Genomic DNA, 14,164 nt, shown 5'->3' with positions numbered 1-14,164 from the left:
AACCATGATAAGAACAATTACCTCTCTCTTTTTTTGAGACCATAGAAGTGATTAACATTATGAATTTTCACACACACTCATATATATGATGTCACCATGATACTTTGATGATATCTATGAATTATGCGTGCGCATGCGCGCGCACACACATATGCACGTGTCTATATATAGAGAGAATATGATGTTATAATATAGAGGGAATTATATATATATATATATATATATATATATATATATATATATATATATATATATATATATATATATATATATGTTTCTTTTAAAACCATATAAATATAATATTTTTAACTCCATGTTGATTAGAAGTGGCCACCTTAATAACGAAACCATCTTTTAAAAACTCTCATATCTATGGAGCCATCTTGTAACCACACACATGAGACCATATAATCTCCCATGACCACAGAAGGAGGGAATTCAAATCAAAGCACAACTACCATGTTATGAGCATAATTATTGAATTACAAGCTTAGCGATTTTTCTTCCTCTTTCTATCAACATCTTAGTTTGTCTACTTTGTCACACGAGAGGAGCTTTACTGTTGAATTGATTTCCATCAACTGACTAGTATCATTACACGTCATGGATCTTCACATTCAAATCTTCTTTCTATTCTATGTTCTTATTAATGCCATTAAGCATTTATACTATTGGGTATGAAGATAGTCATGTTGAAGTTGCATATACCAATGAAAACACAACCATATTTCAGTATAGGAACAATTCAAATATATTTTTGACCTCTGTTGTTTTATTTATATCTAAATCTCAACTCTCTATATGCTGATCACATAGCCATAGGGATGGCTCATAGTTCCCTTAACACCTATTCTTGGTTATATTTTGCATGAGTATTCTTGTTTAGAATCTGAATCCAAAGTTATGACATTCTGACTTACACTTTGGTATTTGTTGTAAACTAGTTGTGGTAAGAATAAAAAAGGTATTCAAAGAAATCATATGATAAAGGTCTCATTAGTAGTAGTAGTAGTCTCCTAGAATGTGTCAAAGGCTAGAGAAGTCGGTGTGAATGGGTGAAGAGGAGAGGAATCCTGCAAGGGAAAAACAATTATGATCAGAATTCAAATGCATGAACATCTTAAAAAGAAGTTTCTAAATCCAAGTCAGTTCATGATTTTCCAAATTATACTTTGTTGTCAAGTCAAGAAGTGGCGATTGAGTTGTTCATTTTCCCATCTAAATCCTTGGCCAAGGTAGATTAGAGGTATGCTTGCTTAAATGGACCACAAAGAGGTCTGTGGTGCCAAATGATAGAGAGAAGGTTGGTGGAGGTATATCCTCTACTACTGAGCATACATTCTAACACCAACATGCTCAGATGGTTGGACTATAGTACCCCAAGCCTAACTTAGGGTAGGGAGAGAAATTATTATAAGCGATTGTGTAGGGATATGATAAGGTCCATGATTGGGAGGTTAAGCCCATGTCAATGCTTCTCCTCTTCCTTGGATGCTAAGACTTGCATAATATGTCAACAATTAGTACAAAAACATGTATGAATTCTAAGTTCTTATTTACTTTTATGATATATGAGATGTGTACTTGTCAATGTAGATTTCATTACTAGTTCTTATCTAAGTGTATGATAGAAGTTATTTATGAACGTTAATATGTTATCTTTCATATGAATTAGAAATAGACATTATTTTAATTATGAATACTAGTAAATCTTAGTTACTTGCTCATTTTGAAATGTTGTTACTTTATATCATTTTTTAATGAATATTTAGTTATAAAACTAGGGCATGTTATCTATTTTTAGATTGGTAAAAATGATATGTTACCTAACCCTAGGGCATGTTATCTATTTTCAACTTAGTAAAATTGGTATGTTATAAAAGATAAGGATGAATGAGGATCATTTATCTACTTTCTGAGCATTCTAGTAGTATCCAAACCCTAATTAGGTTAAGTATTGAGAAAACCACATGATTACTATGAAAGGGATGATCAAGAAGAGGAAAAAAGGTTAGAAGGAATAAGCAAAGAAGTGAGATAAGCTAGACAATGCTACCGAGAAGAGAAGGAAAGTGATATTGGTGAAATCACATTGAAAAAGATGATGGAACTGCATAAATCATAAAGGATCTAACACAACATCTTGGTAGATGCATTATTCTAGATCAATTGTTGAATACATTTCTATTATTGTATTGTATGCATAATCCCAAGCATTGGATAGGCCTTAACAATCCTTACATTGTAGATCTATTAATAGAGTGCACACTTGAAGGGTGTTGAAAAATCCTTTTACAAGGTAGACTTTAGCAAGTCCTATTGCATTACCTTTAATAGGGTAAGTCATCAAAAGTGTCATCATTGTAATCTCTAACCAAGAAATCTTAATGCTATAGTAGTGAAGGATTGTGGGTGTCATCCCCACAATAGTTTTCCCTTAAACCAAGAGTTTCTATGTGACCAAAATCATGTGTCAAATGTGTTCATGTTTTGAAGTTGTTTAGTTTTATTTACTTTCATTCATCAATAAGGTATTAAGTCTATACATGCAAAGTAAAAAGGTGAAGTTCAAAGGTTATAACAATTTTGAGGGTTAAAGTTTTAGAAGTATTCATTCGTACCTCAACCCACTCACCCCACACCTCATTTAACACCTTGACATTCCAACAATTGGTATCAAAGCTCAGTTACCCTATTTAGAAGTCTAACCACTTGAGAAAAAATATCCAAAGATGGAAATATACATGTATGAAAAGATGGTTGAGAACTTGAACATAGAACTAAAACTTACAAAAGATCAAATTGGTAAACTGATAGAGAAGCTGAAGCATTCAATAAGAAAGAGAATAAAGCTATCTCATCAACTAAAGGATACTCAAGATCAGGTTGAAGAGCTTTTAGAACAATCAGAAGGAAGCTTTCCCAATGAATATGGAGCTGTTATATCAAATCTAATAGAAAAGAACAAGAATCTAAGTGAGTAGATAAATTCACTAAAAAGGGAACAAGAAGCTCGCTCAATGACAATGTGTGAAGTCTTGGAGAAAAAGAGAAAAGTTGACGATGACAAGAGAATGGTATAAGATGAGAGAAGGCAAATGAGTATAAGACTAAATGAGAAAGATTTGGAAATTCAAAGGTTTACACAAAATCAATATGATATGACAAATTAGTTGTAGAAACCTAAATTTGATTACATTGCTTTGGTAATCCTATTTAGTTATCTCTAAAGGCATCATTAATTAAATTCTTATTTAATTAATCTTTTGCCATCCCCTAGCTGATTAATTTAATTAATCATCTATAGTCCTAATTGATAAATCAAATAACCTATTATTTGTCAATTAAATCCTATTCTTCTATCTAAATCCAAAATCCCCATTTATTAAATAAACCTATTTGATAAATAAAACCCTCAAATCTAATAACCCTTAACTTATTCCTAAACCCTCTTTTTAGCCTAATCCACCCCATCCACCCATACTAACTAAGCTTAGTCACTAACTCACCCACCCTCATGAATGCCATCCACTTGAAAATCTCTAACAAGCCTAATCTAATCCTAAACCCAAGCCTAATCCACCCCCTAATGTTGTCACATTCCCTAAACAAGCTTAAGACTTTCTTAAGCCAAGGAAAGTCAACAATCTCTACTCCCTCCAAAATATCCCAACCACCCAACAATGAATGCTCTTACAAAAGCCATAAAGACTCTTACAAACTCTTACAAGCCATAATGAAGGGTCTTTATGAAGATATTATCCTTTGAGCCTCCTTTGTTGACTCATCTTCCCCCTTTCCTCCATCCACTCACCTTGTGACATGTGTCACTCCCTGATTGGTGCTAAACAAGCACAATCCATGTGCTCCCTTTTGAGTGCATCCTAGCCCTCCTTAAGCTTTCATCTTTCCTTCCATCTTAGCCCTCCATCCCTCAAGCCATTAGCCTATAAATTGAATCCCCTCCCAAGCCATTTCATCACAATCTTGGAGCTAAAGTTATAATGCCCTTTTGAGAGCCAAAAAGCCATCAACCATACCCTTGTGATGCCAAATTGAGAGCTCACAAAGCTACCAATTTGCCATTTTTCGTCTCCATTGAAGCTAGTTTTTGGGAACCTTGAGCATACATCCCAATCTTTAGACCCATCTACCAAGCAAGGAGCTAAATCCCATTGGGAGAGTCCATTCATTTGGCTCACATTTCCAATTGGGGTTTCCTCTTTAGTCTCTCATTTATGTTATGGTTTATATGCTAGTTAATGCTTTTGTTTTTTAATATATTAGTATTACTTGCTAACATATTTCTCATATACATTAGTAACTTAGTGTTAGTCATGAGATTGCAAGAAAAGTGGAAGAGATTGTTGGATAGAAACCAAAAAATGAGAAACTAAAGAATGAGCTAAAAACTAAGAAAGAAACTAAAGAAAGGTTGAAGAGATATGAGGAAAGTATAAGAATTTTGGATGAACAATTGATAAATCAAAGAACACCAAAAGAAACCAATGGATTAGGCTATATCGAGCACTTTACAACTGAGTAAGGAGAATCATCATGTTAGGATGAACAAGAAAGAAAAAACAATTACATGAAAATATAACCAATATCAAAAAATAATAAATCATACAAAAAATAACACAAGACAAAAAGATTTGACGTGGCTCACCCAATTTATGGGTTACATCCACCAAACATTGAGTCCACTATTCTTATTATCTAGTGATTACAACTTGATTACAATATATAATCCCTTACAACTCAATACTATCCTAAGAAGCTCTGATCTCATCATAAATTATGAAATCCCTAACCTTAAGCCAATTTATACAAGATTTTTTCTTTTTTACAAAATTGGGCTAGAATAAGCCAACCAATAAAAAAATATAACTACTAACATCTTTTACAATAGTAAATTCATTTTTGGATTTTATAGGGAGCTTGTTTGTGGCCCCTGACCCTAGGACCCAACACCTTTTACAAGGAGCATGACTGGGGTCGTTGACTTTATGACCTCGCAAGGTGCATTTCCCCTTGACCTCACTTAGGACGCTGCCCCTGGACCTTGTAAGGGGCATTACACCTTGACCCCTAGAGCATGCGGGTACTGTCCCCAAACCTAAATAGTAGAATCTAAGGAAAATCATGTTGAATGAATTGGAGAAAAAATTAACCTCTGAGTCTAATTAGGCTCTATATACCAACAATATCACACTTGGGGATTGATCAAACTCTATAAAAAAAACCTCCCACTTGGAGACTAATCATAGCACTACTAAACATGTAGCTCCCATTGGAATGTAAAACAGCTTAGACTCTATTGTTATTTTATTCTATTCAGTCTAAAAGACCAACCAAAGATGAAGAGGAGTCTAGCTTCTCCCTTCTCACTACCTTTGTAAATATATTTGCTAGATTATCATTTGTATGTATCTTTTCTAGTTTTAACTATCCATCATCCAAAATTGACTGAAATACTAAAACTATATGTGTTTTGTCTTTGAATGTAAAGAAGAATTCTCCACAAGATGAATATCACCTTGGCTATCAGTAAAAAAATAATTGTCTCTCTATGGGTATCCCAATTCTTTGATGAAGAATTAAAACCATAACATCTCCTTGCATGCCTCTTTAGCAACAACATACTTTGCCTCTGCAGTGGATAAAGAATTCACCTTTTGTAACTGAGAAATCTAACTCATTGTTGTCCCATCAATAGTAAAGACATATCCTACACTACTCCACTTGGTATCTAGATCCCTATCAAATCTGAGTCAACATAGCCTTGTAGATCAATAGTAGAGCCCCAAAAATGTAAACATTTACTAGATGTACCTCTCAAATATCTAAGAATCCATTTGACTACATTCCAATGCTCAATCCCAAGATGACTCATATGCATGCTAACAACTTCCACTACATGTGCAATATTTGTCCTAGTGCATACCATAGCATACATTAAACTTCCTACTACTGAAGTATAAGGTATCTTCAACATTTTAGACTCCTCTTCTTATGACTTTGGACACATATCCTTAGTCAATTTTAAATGACCAGGGAAAGGTGTACTGATAGCTTTGATATTCTCTATAGAGAAATGTTGCAACACCTTTTCAGCATAATCAACCTAAGATAATGTCAATGTTTAGTTTGTCCTATCTTTGCAATTTTTTATACCAAGGATTTGTTTTCAATCCCAAAATCCTTCATAGAAAATGAATGCACCGACTGTTGTATCAACCTCTTAATGTGATCCATGTTAAACCTAGCTACAAGCATATCATCAATCTATAAACATATAATAATATAGTTGTCATCATCCAACCCCTTAAAATAAACATAATGTTCTAAATGACACCTAGTGTATCCATGTTCATGCATAAAACTATCAAATTTAAGATACCATTGTCGAGGTGCTTGCTTCAAGCTATTTTTTTTTTCTTAAGTTTGCACACTAAGTTCTCCTTTCATTTGACCTCAAATCCTTGTGGTTGTTCCATATTTATTTCTTCATCCAAATAACCATGAAGAATAGTTGTTTTAATATCAAGTTGTTCCAAATGCAAATCTACAGTAGCCACAATACTTAAAACAATACAAATAAGTGTCATTTTAACAATTGCAAAAAGATATCTCATCAAAATCAATTCCCTTTTTCTATCCAAATCCTCTTACAACTAACGTGGCTTTACCTCCATCCTCTTCTTTCATCCTATAAACCCATTTATTATGTACAACCCTTTTATCTCTAGAAAACTTACATAAATCCCAAGTTTAACTTTTCAACAAGGAGCCCATTTCATCTATCATTATAGACTCCCATTGAAGCTTTTTATCCACATACAAAACTTCATCATATAAAGAGGGAGAAAATGATTTTGGGGATCTACTTAGCCTTGTTGATCATCTAACATTTTTTGGGGTTTGTGGTATTTGTTGTTGTTGTTGTTGTCATAGAGCATTAGTGATTGCTAGAACCTCATCCTTTTAAGTATCATCCAACACTACATAATCATTTTCTTTCTTCTCATGTTGCTGCAATAGATCTTTGTACAACACTTTCTCATTCAATATAATATTCATTCTTCTTAAAACTTTATGATTTTCAAAATCCCAAATCCTATAACCAAATTCATCAATACAATATTTAAAAAATACACATTTCTTTGACTTAACTTCCAGCTTGGTTCTATTTTCATAATCTATATGTGCAAATAGTTCACAACCAAAGGTTCTGAGAAAAGAATAACTCACCTTCTTACTAGTCCATACTTTCTCTGAAATACTACACCCCAAAGGAGTTCATGGACCTTGATTGATTAAATATACAACAGTATGTATAGCCTCTTCCCATATACTTAAGGAAGCCTAACATGAAACCTCATGCTCCTTGCACACTCCATTATTGTCCTATTCATGCGTTCAATCACTCCACTTTCCTGTGGTGTCCTTGGAATAGTTTTCTACCTATGAATACCATTAGTGGAACAATAATATTCAAAATCATTACAATAATACTCACCACCATTATTAGATCTATGCCATTTTAGCCTTTCACCAATCTCATTTTCCATCAAGCATTTCTATTTCTTAAAAGTTACAAATACATTATATTTCTAAGGAAATAACCCCATACTTTTCTAATTGCATCATCAATATATGTAACATGATAATGAGAGCCAACAAGGGAAGATACCTGAGTTAGTCCAACTTCTCATTTTTCTTCTTCCCACTCTTCACAAAACTCACTCTCTTTCATTTTCCATACACACCACTTTCACACAAATTGATATTGACACATTTTAAACATGGTAAAAATTTATTTCAATGAATTAATTTCATATATTTTTCACTCATGTGCCCAAGTTTGTTGTGCCATAATGTTGTTTTAGAATCTCCAACATTTGTTTTAAGTTCTTTCTGCTCAACTACAACAACTATCCCCAAATATTCTTTTTTCTCTTAAACAATTAAAGTAGAAGGAAGAGTATGACATGTACAAAGATATAAGGTGCGTACTTTTACACCTTTTTCTATTACTATGGAACCTTTTGAAATTATCCAATTTTTATCATTAAAAGTAACTATGCAACCCTTATCACCCAGTTGCCATATTGAAATTAAATTTCTACTTAACCTTGGAACATGCCTTACTACATGTAGTAGACAATGATTCCCATTTTGAAACTTAATCTTAATTTTCTCATTTTCATCAATATGACAGGATTCATTATCTCCCAAATAAACAAAGCCCAAAACCCCCTTGTACATATTAAGAAAATAACCTCTATGGGGAGTAGCATGAAATGAAGCCCCTAAATCTAAAACCCATGAATCATCAACATTTTCTAAGGCAAAAAGCAAGACATCCTCTTCAGATTTATTACTTACCAGATTCACCTCCTTGTTTCCTTCTTGTTTGTCTCCTTAATTGTTCTTTTGAGTCCAACAATCTTTCTTCTTATGCCTTGGTTTCTGCTGAGTTGTCATTTTGCATGATGCTTAACAATAGGAATCCTTTTGAACTCCTCTCTTGAAAAGCTAATCTAAGATCAAATCCAAGGTTCTAGGTGATTTTACAACATACTAGAATTTGCTCAATTGAAGATAAATGTATTTGTTCACAGGGAGGCCTTTGCTGGTTCAAACAATTTGGATAAGATGTAGAATATTTTTGCTATCTCAAAAGAATAAAACACACAAAAAGAAATATATTTTTCTATTTTTCTATTTTTTAATAAATGAAATCTAACAATGCAACTATATGAATTCCTAAATTAGCCAAGTGTTTGTAAAAGCAAATAATGATGATAGGGTCACATGAAGTTTAAGCAAATAACTTGAAAAGTAAATTCCTAATGGACATAAACTATGAAAACACCACATTTGTGAATTAAGCTTTTGAAAAGATTGGTAGGTAACCAATGAAAGTAGGAGCAATGCTTTCTTAATTCCATTGATGCAATCATTGATGGGAATTCAGTAACTATAAGATGTTTTACTTTTCATCAGATTGCAAGGCCACAAAAAGTGTGCTCATGTGAGACAAAAAGCTATGCAGGAACAATAAGGGTGATCTCTTCTCAAACTAAGTATGTCAGTAGAATTTATAAAACCATTACAAACACCAGAATTAAAAGTTCACTCAATCAAAATAATGCAATAAAAATATTGGCTCAATTACATTCCTTGAACATACATTCACAAAATATAACACACTTAGGCAAGAATCACTACAATCCAAATGCGAGGACCAATAGCATATATTATTGCATCAAAATAATGGCCTGGAATACATATTACACTCTTGAATTTATAAGAAATCATCTCCTCAATTTGTTTTGAGAGTGAGAGATCTCTTTATACAAACATATGCTTCTAAACTAATAAAACAAATCTATTTATGTACAAACTGACTCTCTAACTAGTGCTAAGTAGGACTCCATCCTTATTTATATCATTTAATGGATGCATAAACCTTTACATGTCTAAAAAAAAAGAAATCGTGAGAAAATAAAAAGAAGAAAACCATTAGATGATGTAGGAGTCTTTGGAGGTGCCAAAAATAGAAGCTTAACCTTCACTGGACGTTTGTAGGAGTTAAACTACCATCAAAATGCATTTCTGATGCATGGAAAGCTCTAAATTTAGAACTGATAGTTAACTATCATTGCACCTCTAAATTCTTCAAAAAATTCTGACGCACCTCGGAAGAAGTGCACCTGTGCACCTCGAAAGCTTGGAAGCTCAATTCGCCAAAAAATCAAAGTTCTTAGTTTTGAAAGTGGTTTCTGGGTTTTTCTCAAACAAGGACTGGGAGCACTCTAGTCTACTTATTTTGCCCCTTTTTGATGATTTTTACCCTCTTTATAGCCAAACACTTCCATACATTTGAACTCCTTCTACTTCTTCTATCTAAATTCCAAGACACTCATGACTTTTTTGAAGGTGAAGGTTACCAGCTTAGGTGAGATCTCTATTGTTGCTGATAATGAAGATGCTATGAAAATTTGTGCACTTACACATTATGTGCCACACCTTCATGTTATGCACATCTTCATCTATTCCTTGACTTTTCTTCTCTTTGAATGCCCGATCCTTCTTGGTCAAAGACTAGGTGATCTAGATTATCCAAAATGATCAAATGTTTAAAACTTTTCATATTTTTAACAAGATTTTTTGGGTCCTTTTAACTAGCTTTTTTGGAGGTCTTCTGCTCAAAATTTCAAGTTGAAACTTTCATCGGTCCTTGAAACTAGGTAGTTGAAGGCTCGCTATTTTAGGGATTGAAATTAGATTTTTAGTTCTTTTTAACAGTGTAAACGATTTCGATTTCTGAGCTTTAGGTCAAAAGTTATGACCCCAACAAGTTAAGGACACCTTTTTCTTGCAGAAAGAAGAAAACATTAGTCTAGAGAGTTGAAAATAAAACCATAAACAAACCTTAGTTATTACCAAAAAATAAAATGACCCAGAATGAAAAAACCTTAAAACTGCTAAAAAACACCAAAAAACCATATTTCTAACCTTGATAGGCAAAAAAGAGCACAACTGGCACACCTAATGGGGTGCACAAGATGCACACCCTTACTACATAAGGTAAGTCAAATATAAAATGAAAGGGTGTGCATTTAGCGCACCTCATGGGGTGCACTAAATGCACACCCTTTACTTCTCTAAGGGACGATTCTTCCTAGTAAAGATGTACAGCTGCGCATCTTTCACTTGGTGAAGTCTTAGTGAGAGTTTAGGTATTTTAAGGTATTTTAAGTTTTTTATTTAATGTAACAAAGGTAAGGTTTGCACCTTGCACACCTCATGAGATGCGCTAGGTGCACACCTTGTTTTAGAGGTTTTAACTTATTTTTTGTGGTGTTGTGTGCAGATGTGAGGGTAGGGTAGTGCAAAGGTGCACCTCTTGGAGCTATGCAGCTGTGCACTTCCAAGAGGAAAGTGTTTTCCCATGTAACTTAGCACACTAGCACACCTAGTGAGGTGTGCTAGGTGCACTAGTGTACCTTCATGGTGAAAATTTAATTTTCTCCCTCCAAAACAAGGTGTCCAACATCTGGGTTTTCAGGCAGAGACTAGATTAGGAAAAAACATTAGGTAAAACCCTAAAAGAGACTCAGACCCTAGACTAGGGATCTAAAAAATTAAAGTAAGGGGTCTCCATTTTCCATAAAAATGGGGTGTGCATTGTGAAACCACAATAATATCTTGGTCCCCTAGATCGAGACCTCTTTCCCTTTAAATTTTCTCTTGATTTCTCACAATTTTTAGAATTGTTTCCTCTCTCATTTGTTTTACCTATGCTTTGTGTGTTCAAAAAAATTCTTGATGTAGATCCACCTAAGGTATTTCTACAAGCTTCCTCCCTCAAAATCATACCAATAACATCAACAAATTTTAGGGTATTATTACAAAAAAAGATGTCACAATCATTACCGAGCCATTCCATCTTTCAGGCAAAGAACATAAACTCAAGAGAACCCTAATTTCTTCATCAAAATTAAAATTTATAGAAGATAATTGACTAATAATAGTACTCAACTCATTTAAATGATAAAAAATTGACCCACCTTCTCCCATCTTCATATTAAATAAATGCTTCATGAGAAATATCTTATTTGAAGTAGAGGATTTTTCATTAAACTTTGCTACGTTTTGCATCAACTCTTCAGTTGTTTTTTGTTTCATAATATTAAATGTCACCAATTGTGCCATGCATAAAAAAATACTTCCAAGTTCCTTTATATCTAAAATATATTAGTCATCATCTGTCATAGCTTCTAGTTTCTTGGATTTTCCTTGCAATAGCTATCATCAATCCTTTTGATAAAGATAGTCCTCTATTTGCATTTTCCATATCTAAAATTTCTTCTCACTAAACTTCTCAACCTTCATCTTACCCTCATATTTCATCGCTCCCTCTCAACTATGATACTCCCACTCAATTACGAGACCTTCTTGTAGAGGATAACTAAAAATAACCTTGCTTTGATACCACTTGTCAAGATTAACAAAATAAAAACAACATTTACATAGAAATGTAACCAATATCAAAAAAATAAATCACATAGAAAATAATGCAAGACATAGAGATTTAATGCGGTTCACCCAATTCTTGGGCTACGCCCACCAAATAACGAGTCTAATATTCTTATTCTCTAGTGATTAAAATCTACAATCCCTTACAACTCAATACTACTGCAAGAAGCTACAATCTCATCATACATTATGAAATCCCTAACCATAAACCATTTAATACAAGCTTTTCTCCACTTACAAAATTAGGGCTAGAATAAGTTGACGAATAGAAAATATAATTAACACCTTTTAAAATAGTAAATTCATTTCTAGCTTTTACAAGGATTGTGCCTAGGGCTTTTGACCCAAAGACCTCGCAAGGGGAATTTCCCCTTCACCCTGCCTAAGGTGTTGCCCTAGTACCCCACAAGGGGCATTGCTCATTGACCCTCAAAGCATGGGGTATTTCCTCTGAACCCCCATAGTACAATCTAGGGAGAAATCACACTGAATGAACTAGGGAAAAAGTTATCCTTGGAGTCTGATTAAGCTCCATATAAAAAAACATAAAAGCAATCAGAATAGTGAAATGTCTATGCTAATCCAAAGTCAAAAAGATGACATATTTTCACTATGAAAATACTAGTCATATAAAAAAAGCATGTAGGAGCTAGGTCAGTACATCTGTTACTCCTAAATTTGATGGTTACTACTAAAACTGCTACAAGTATGGTCATTAGGAATTTGAGTGTAGATCCAATTTTAACACATCTAAAAAGCAATAGAAGTTTGATGGTTACTTCCACACATGTACTAAGTATGGAAACAAGGAACAAGATTGTATATCATAAAAAAGTAATAGATAGATACTAAGAAGACACAAAAACACCATCAATTGAGATTACAACACAAGAATTATGTATACATCTTATGGAAGATACAAACACATTTCAACAAATTGTAGAAGATTGCAGATAAGAGTAAATACTAGTTCTTGGAAGAATTTTGGCATGATACATTTTCTTTGTCACAAGGTCAGTTACTTAAGCAAGAATTATAGGTATCGAGCATATTCCTAATGATGAAAACACCAAAGGAAATGGTACAACAAGTGTTAATGATATTCATAAGAAGATGAACAAGACATGGAGAAAAAAGATAGAAGAAAGTGGAACAATGACTGGATCAGTTAGTGATAGCTCATCCTCTGGATTAAATGACTCCACAATCACAAACTAAGCCATACAAGTATGCATAGGAACTGCACTTGAATTGTTAGATCATTTATCAATTCCTTAAAATTATGAAATGATATCCAAAATAGCATAAGAAAAGATGCAATGGGATAACTTAGATAATTGTGAAAGTAATTATGGTCGGTAAGTGTAACCGAACAAGTTGGTTAGTCAATGGTAAAGTGTTGAGAAGTTGAGAAAAGCTTAGCAACCAAGTGAAAGGTAGTAACTGAGATTGGTGGTCAGTGTGGTCATTGGTCGGTATGCAATTGAGATAAAAAAAGTAGTTTTTATTGTACCTTACCTAACCCCAAAATCACTTTTTGCTATAAATAGGATTTTTTACACTTTATTTTTCACCCTACATACAAGAAAACTATAGAGAAATTTTTGAGCTATTTGAGGGAGCAAATAAATTTTGAGCTAAAACTAATGAATTTGTTAGAAATTTGAGTTCTTTGAGTGATTTTGCATGAGAATCTGATTGTGCTTGAGTAGTTTTAGAGCTACATGATAACCCTAGTTATTAATTTCAAAGGAATGGCATCAGGTTAAGTGAAATCCAAGGCATTCAAGGTTGTGAAGCCAAATATGGTGAGCAATGATAACTACGAGGAACCAAATTATACGATATACCCTAAGGTCACCACAAAAATTGATGAGACAAGAATTCTTTTTTCATTTCCTCCTACGGTTTTTCTGGTTTGTGATATAAGGTCATATAACCACTGCAAGATTGGAGAAGTTGGTGAAATTGAATACCAAAATGCATATAAGGAATTGTGTGAGAATGGACAATTGAAAGACAATCACAAGCATGTAGAAACAAAGGGTTTGATACATGCCCTATATTTCCTGAAGGTGTTTGAGGATGAGTTGATTAAAATTGTGCTTAGCCA

The sequence above is a fragment of the Cupressus sempervirens genome, chromosome 10 (genome assembly GCF_028749045.1).
Source record: "Cupressus sempervirens isolate cs-2001-9-10 chromosome 10, ASM2874904v1, whole genome shotgun sequence".
In the NCBI taxonomy this organism is placed as follows: Eukaryota; Viridiplantae; Streptophyta; class Pinopsida; order Cupressales; family Cupressaceae; genus Cupressus; species Cupressus sempervirens.
Note: the sequence above shows the minus strand (reverse complement) of the source record.